This window comes from Schistocerca serialis, chromosome 2, assembly GCF_023864345.2.
Source record: "Schistocerca serialis cubense isolate TAMUIC-IGC-003099 chromosome 2, iqSchSeri2.2, whole genome shotgun sequence".
In the NCBI taxonomy this organism is placed as follows: Eukaryota; Metazoa; Arthropoda; class Insecta; order Orthoptera; family Acrididae; genus Schistocerca; species Schistocerca serialis.
The window spans coordinates 869,938,319-869,944,300 of NC_064639.1; the positions used below are offsets into that span (position 1 = coordinate 869,938,319).

General features: G+C 44.3%; 1 pseudogene; it reads left to right on the plus strand.

Annotated features, from left to right (window-relative positions):
- The first annotated feature begins 1,909 nt into the window (after positions 1–1,909).
- Positions 1,910–2,027, plus strand: LOC126458647 (5S ribosomal RNA; annotated as a pseudogene).
- The last annotated feature ends 3,955 nt before the right edge of the window (positions 2,028–5,982 follow it).

Here is a 5,982-nt window from a genome sequence, read left to right on the forward strand (position 1 = left end):
CGGACAGACCGACAGACCAGTCCGCCAGCGCTTTGTTCTGGCTGCGCCGCTACACCGCCTCATGCGCGTCGGGACGCAGCGGACGACTCGGCGAACGAGCCTCTTTATGCCATTGCTCTCCCTTGTACTTATTTCTCCTAAAATAATTTCGGTACACGTGAGGTAATTTTCACCTCAGCTAGACACACACAAATAGGAGGGTGAGTCAAATGAAAGCCTTAAAATTGTAATAACAAATCGAAATTTCGCGCCGTTATCCTGTAAGTTGGAAAGCGTGCTACAAACAGCATGCAGAATGGCCTGTAGGTGGCAGCATAGTGCAGATCCACACATACCATCGCAGAATCAGTATAAAGGTGGCCGCCCCCCTTGCGACTTGCACCAGGGATAAACAGCGTTCTGTTATACGGTTTTTGCGTAGTGAAGGTGTGAAACCTATTGAAATTCGTCGACGAATGAAGGTTCAGTACGATGATGCATGTTTGTCACAGCAGCAAGTCTACGAATGGAGTATGAACTTCGCAAATGGTGTGTCTTCAGTGGAAGATGCTCCTCGTCCAGTTTAGGCACAACGAGTTGTGACTCCACAGAACATCGCAGCAGTTGAAGCCATAGTGAAGGAAAACCGCCGAGTGACACTGAATGACATTGCAGCATGTCTACAGATTAGTCATGGGTCAGCACACTACATTGTGCATGATGTGCTCCAGTTTCACAAAGTGTCTGCAAGATGGGTGCCACGGCAGCTGACTCCTGAAATGAGAGGACGGCGTGTTGATGCTTTTGAAGAACTTCTTCGACACTTTGAACGAGAAGGTGATGGCTTCCTTGCAAGAATCGTTACTGGGGACGAAACCTAGGTTCACTTCCACCAACCGGAAACGAAGAGACCGAGCAAGGAATGGCGCCATTCCTCATCACCAAAACCAAAGAAGTTTCGATAAGAACCTTCAGCAGGGAAGGTTATGCTGACTCTCTTTTGGGACGAAAAAGGCGTCATTTTGGAGCATTACATGCCTACAGGGACCACTGTCACCAGTGCATCATATACAGATCTAAAAAATCATCTGCGGCCTCCAATCAAATCAAAGCGACGTGGATTGCTGACAGCAGGTGTCCTTTTGCAACATGACAATGCAAGGCCCCACACTGCCCGTACAAGAGTTGCAACAATCACAGACCTGCATTTTGAGTGTCTTCCTCATCCACCATACTCACCAGACCTTGCCCCTGGTGATTTCCATGTGTATGGACCACTCAGACAGAATGGGAGGAAAGAAGTTCCGTTCTGATGAAGAGGTACGCCACGCGGTGCATGTGTGGTTGCGCGGACTACCAAAAGAATGTTTTTCTAAAGGAATTTATGCACATTGTAAGCGCTGGAGGATTTGCATTGAGTGTGGGGGAGATTATGTTGAAAAGTGATACAGCTTTGTACCACTTCTGCACAATAAATAATATTTTTTAAAAAATTTAAGGTTTTCATTTGACTCACCATCGTACTACCGTAGCCTACCATAAACTGTCACAAGCAAGCGCCCACTACGGCAGTTTTCCTAGTAAATTTGGTCACGGTCGTACTCGCATTACCTGTACGTTAGCTGTGTTGCATACCTACCGCGCGTCACCTCATAACAATCGCTTTCCTTGCGTATGTGAACTGTGTCTTACTAGTTCCTCCTAAAAACCAGAAGCGGTAAATAGTCTAGAAACTGAGTGAAGATAGATAAACGGCCGCAGAACCTACGGAAGATTTTTGTTCTACCCTCAGAAGTTGAGTCCCATAGTGCTCAGAGCCATTTGAACCATTTTTTGAACCATTTTTGTTCTATATAGTTATCCTCCCGTTTGTTACTTAAAACCAAGCAGCATTCACAGCATAATTGAACGTGACCATTTATATGAATAGGGCAACGGCCTTGCCGCAGTGGATACACCGGTTCCCGTGAGATCGCCGAAGTTAAGCGCTGTCGGGCGTGGTCGGCACTTGGATGGGTGACCATCCAGGCCGCCATGAGCTGTTGCCATTTCTCGGGGTGCACTCAGCATCGTGATGCCAACTGAGGAGCTACTCGACCGAATAGTAGCGGCTTCGGTCAAGAATACCATCATAACGACCGGGAGAGCGGTGTGCTGACCACACGCCCCTCCTATCTGCATCCTCCTCTGAGGATGACACGGCGGTCGGATGGTCCCGGTAGGCCACTCGTGGCCTGAAGACGGAGTGCTATATTTACATGAATAGGTCATGGAATGAATGGAATGAATCTCAATGTAGACAAGTGTAATGTGCTGCGAATACATAGAAAGAAAGATCCTTTATCATTTTGCTACAATACAGCAGGTCAGCAACTGGAAGCAGTTAATCCCATAAATTATCTGGGAGTAGGCATTAGGAGTGATTTAAAATGGAGTGACCACATAAAATTAATCGTCGGTAAAGCAGAGGCCAGTCTGAGATTCACCGTAAGAATCCTAAGGAAATGCAGTCCGAAGACAAAGGAAGTAGGTTACAGTACACTTGTTGGCCCACTGCTTGAATACTGCTCGCCAGTGTGGGATCCGTACCAGATAGAGTTGATAGAAGAGATAGAGAAGATCCACAAGAGAGTAGTGCGCTTCGTTACAGGATCATTTAGTAATCGCGAAAGCGTTACGGAGATGACAGTTAAACTGCAGTGGAAGACTCTGCAGAGAGACGCTCAGTAGCTCGGTACGGGCTTTTGTTGAAGTTTCAAGAACGTACGTTCACTGAGGAGTCAAGCAGTATATTGCTCCCTCCTACGTATATCTCGCGAAGAAACCATGAGGATAAAACCAGAGAGATTAGAGCCCACACCTAGGCATACCGACAATCTTTCTTTCCACGAACAATACGAGATTGGAACAGAAGGGAGAACCGATAGAGGTACTCAAGGTACCCTCCGCCACACGCCGTCAGGTGGTTTGCGGAGTATGGATGTAGATGTAGATGACTGCTCTTTCGGATATGTCAGAAACAACAGACATTATGTATTCATATAACCCTTTCGTTCATCGTGTTGTCAATTGACACCGTCATGTTTCACCAGCTCTGAAATACGAAAACTAATTGGAATACATATTTCAATGGGTACATTAGGATTTCTCAGATTGCGTATGTATTCGGAGTCTCACACAAGAATACTTTTCATTGCCGACACATATGCCTGTCAATATAATATTCAAGCTGAGGAATCATCTTCCTTTAGTCGACAATATGGAAGATGGCTCTCTGGAAGACAAACTTTGGAAGGTGAGACCACCGCTAAATAGAATCAGGGAAAGTTGTCTCAGTCAGAAACAAGAAGAAAGGCAAAGAATTGACGAGCAAATGATCCCTTTCAAAGGAAGGATTGTAATGCAGCAATTTGTTCATGGTAAACCAAACCCTGTTGGTCTAAATCATTTTGCTCGTTGTGGATTTTCCGGAACTGTATACGGTTTTGCCCCCCCATGAACCACGGACCTTGCCGTTGGTGGGGAGGCTTGCGTGCCTCAACGATACAGATAGCCGTACCGTAGGTGCAACCACAACGGAGGGGTGTCTGTTGAGAGGCCAGACAAACGTGTGGTTCCTGAAGAGGGGCAGCAGCCTTTTCAGTAGTTGCAGGGGCAACAGTCTAGATGATTGACTGATCTGGCCTTGTAACACTAACGAAAATGGCCTTGCCGTTCTGGAACTGCGAACGGCTGAAAGCAAGGGGAAACTACAGCCGTAATTTTTCCCGAGGGCATGCAGCTTTACTGTATGATTAAGTGATGATGGCGTCCTCTTGGGTAAAATATTCCGGAGGTAAAATAGTCCCCCATTCGGATCTCCGGGCGGGGACTACTCAAGAGGCAGTTGTTATCAGGAGAAAGAAAACTGGCGTTCTACGGATCGGAGCGTGGAATGTCAGATCCCTTAATCGGGCAGGTAGGTTAGAAAATTTAAAAAGGGAAATGGATAGGTTAAAGTTAGATATAGTGGGAAATAGTGAAGTTCGTTGGCAGGAGGAACAAGACTTTTGGTCAGGTGAATACAGGGTTATAAATACAAAATCAAATAGGGGAATACAGGAGTCGGTTTAATAACGAATAAAAAAATAGATGTACGGGTAAGCTACTACAAACGGCATAGTAAACGCATTATTGTGGCCAAGATCAACACGAAGCCCACGCCTACTACAGTAGTTCAAGTTTATATGCCAACTAACTCTACAGATGACGAAGAAATTGATGAAATGTATGATGAGATAAAATAAATTATTCAGGTAGTGAAGGGAGACGAAAATTTAATAGTCATGAGTGACTGGAATTCGTCAGTAGGAAAAGGGAGAGAAGGAAACATAGTAGGTGAATATGGATTGGGGGGAAGAAATGAAAGAGGTAGCCGCCTGCCAGAATTTTGCACAGAGCATAACTTAATCATAGCTAACACTTGGTTTAAGAATCATTAAAGAACGTTGTATACATGGAAGAACCCTGGAGATACTAGAAGGTATAAGATACATTATATAATGGTAAGACAGAGATTTAGGAACAAGGTTTTAAATTGTAAGACATTTCCAGGGGCAGATGCGGACTCTGACCAAAATCTATAGGTTATGAACTGTACATTAAAACTGAAGAAACTGCAAAAAGGTGGGATTTAAGGTGATGGGACCTGGAGAAACGGACTAAACCAGAGGTTGTACAGAGTTTCAGGGAGAGCATAAGCGAACCATTGACAGGAATGGGGGGAAGAAATACAGTAGAAGAAGAATGGGTAGCTTTGAGGGATGAAATAGTGAAGGCAGCAGAGGATCAAATAGGTAAAAAGACGAGGGCTAGTAGAAACCCTTGGGTAGCAGAAGAAATATTGAATTTGATTGATGAAAGGAGAAAATATAAAAATGCAGTAAATGAAGCAGGCAGAAAGGAATACAAACGTCTCAAAAATGATATCGGCAGGAAGTGCAAAATGGCTAAGCAGGGATGGCTAGAGGACAAATGTAAGGATGTAGATGCTTATCTCACTAGGGGTAAGATAGATACTGCCTACAGGAAAATTAAAGAGACCTTCGGAGAAAGGAGAACCACTTGCATGAATATCAAGGGCTTTGATGGAAACCCAGTTCTAAGCAAAGAAGGGAAAGCCGAAAGGTGGAAGGAGTATATAGAGGGTCTATACAAGGGCGATGTACTTGAGGACAATATTATGCAAATGGAACAGGATGTAGATGAAGATGAAATGGGAGAAATGATACTGCGTGAAGAGTTTGACAGAGCATTGAAAGACCTAAGTCGAAACAAGGCCCCCGGAGTAGACAACATTCCATTAGAACTACTGACAGCCTTGGGAGAGCCAGTCCTCAGAAAACTCTACCATCTGGTGAGCAAGATGTATGAGACAGCAAAATACCATCAGACTTCAAGAGGAATATAATAATTCCAATCCCAAAGAAAGCAGGTGTTGACAGATGTGAAAATTACCGAACTATCAGTTTAATAAGTCACAGCTGCAAAATACTAACGCGAATTCTTTACAGACGAATGGAAAAACTGATAGAAGCCGACCTCGGGGAAGATCAGTTTGGATCCCGTAGAAATGTTGGTACACCTGAGGTAATACTGACCCTACGACTTATCTTAGAAGAAAGATTAAGGAAAGGCAAACCTACGTTTCTGGCATTTGTAGACTTAGAGAAAGCTTTTGACAATGTTGATTGGAATACTCTCTTTCAAATTCTGAAGGTGGCAGGGGTAAAATACAGAGAGCGAAAGGCTATTTACAATTTGTACAGAAAGCAGAAGGCAGTTATAAGAGTCGAGGGGTATGAAAGGGAAGCAGTGGTTGGGAAGGGGGAGAGACAGGGTTGTAGCCTATCCCTGATGTTATGGATTTTAATATCTACTCCGACTTATCTTTTGTTTCCTTTATTGCTTGCTCAATACACAGATATTGAGCAAGCAATAAAGGAAACAAAAGAAAAGTTCGGA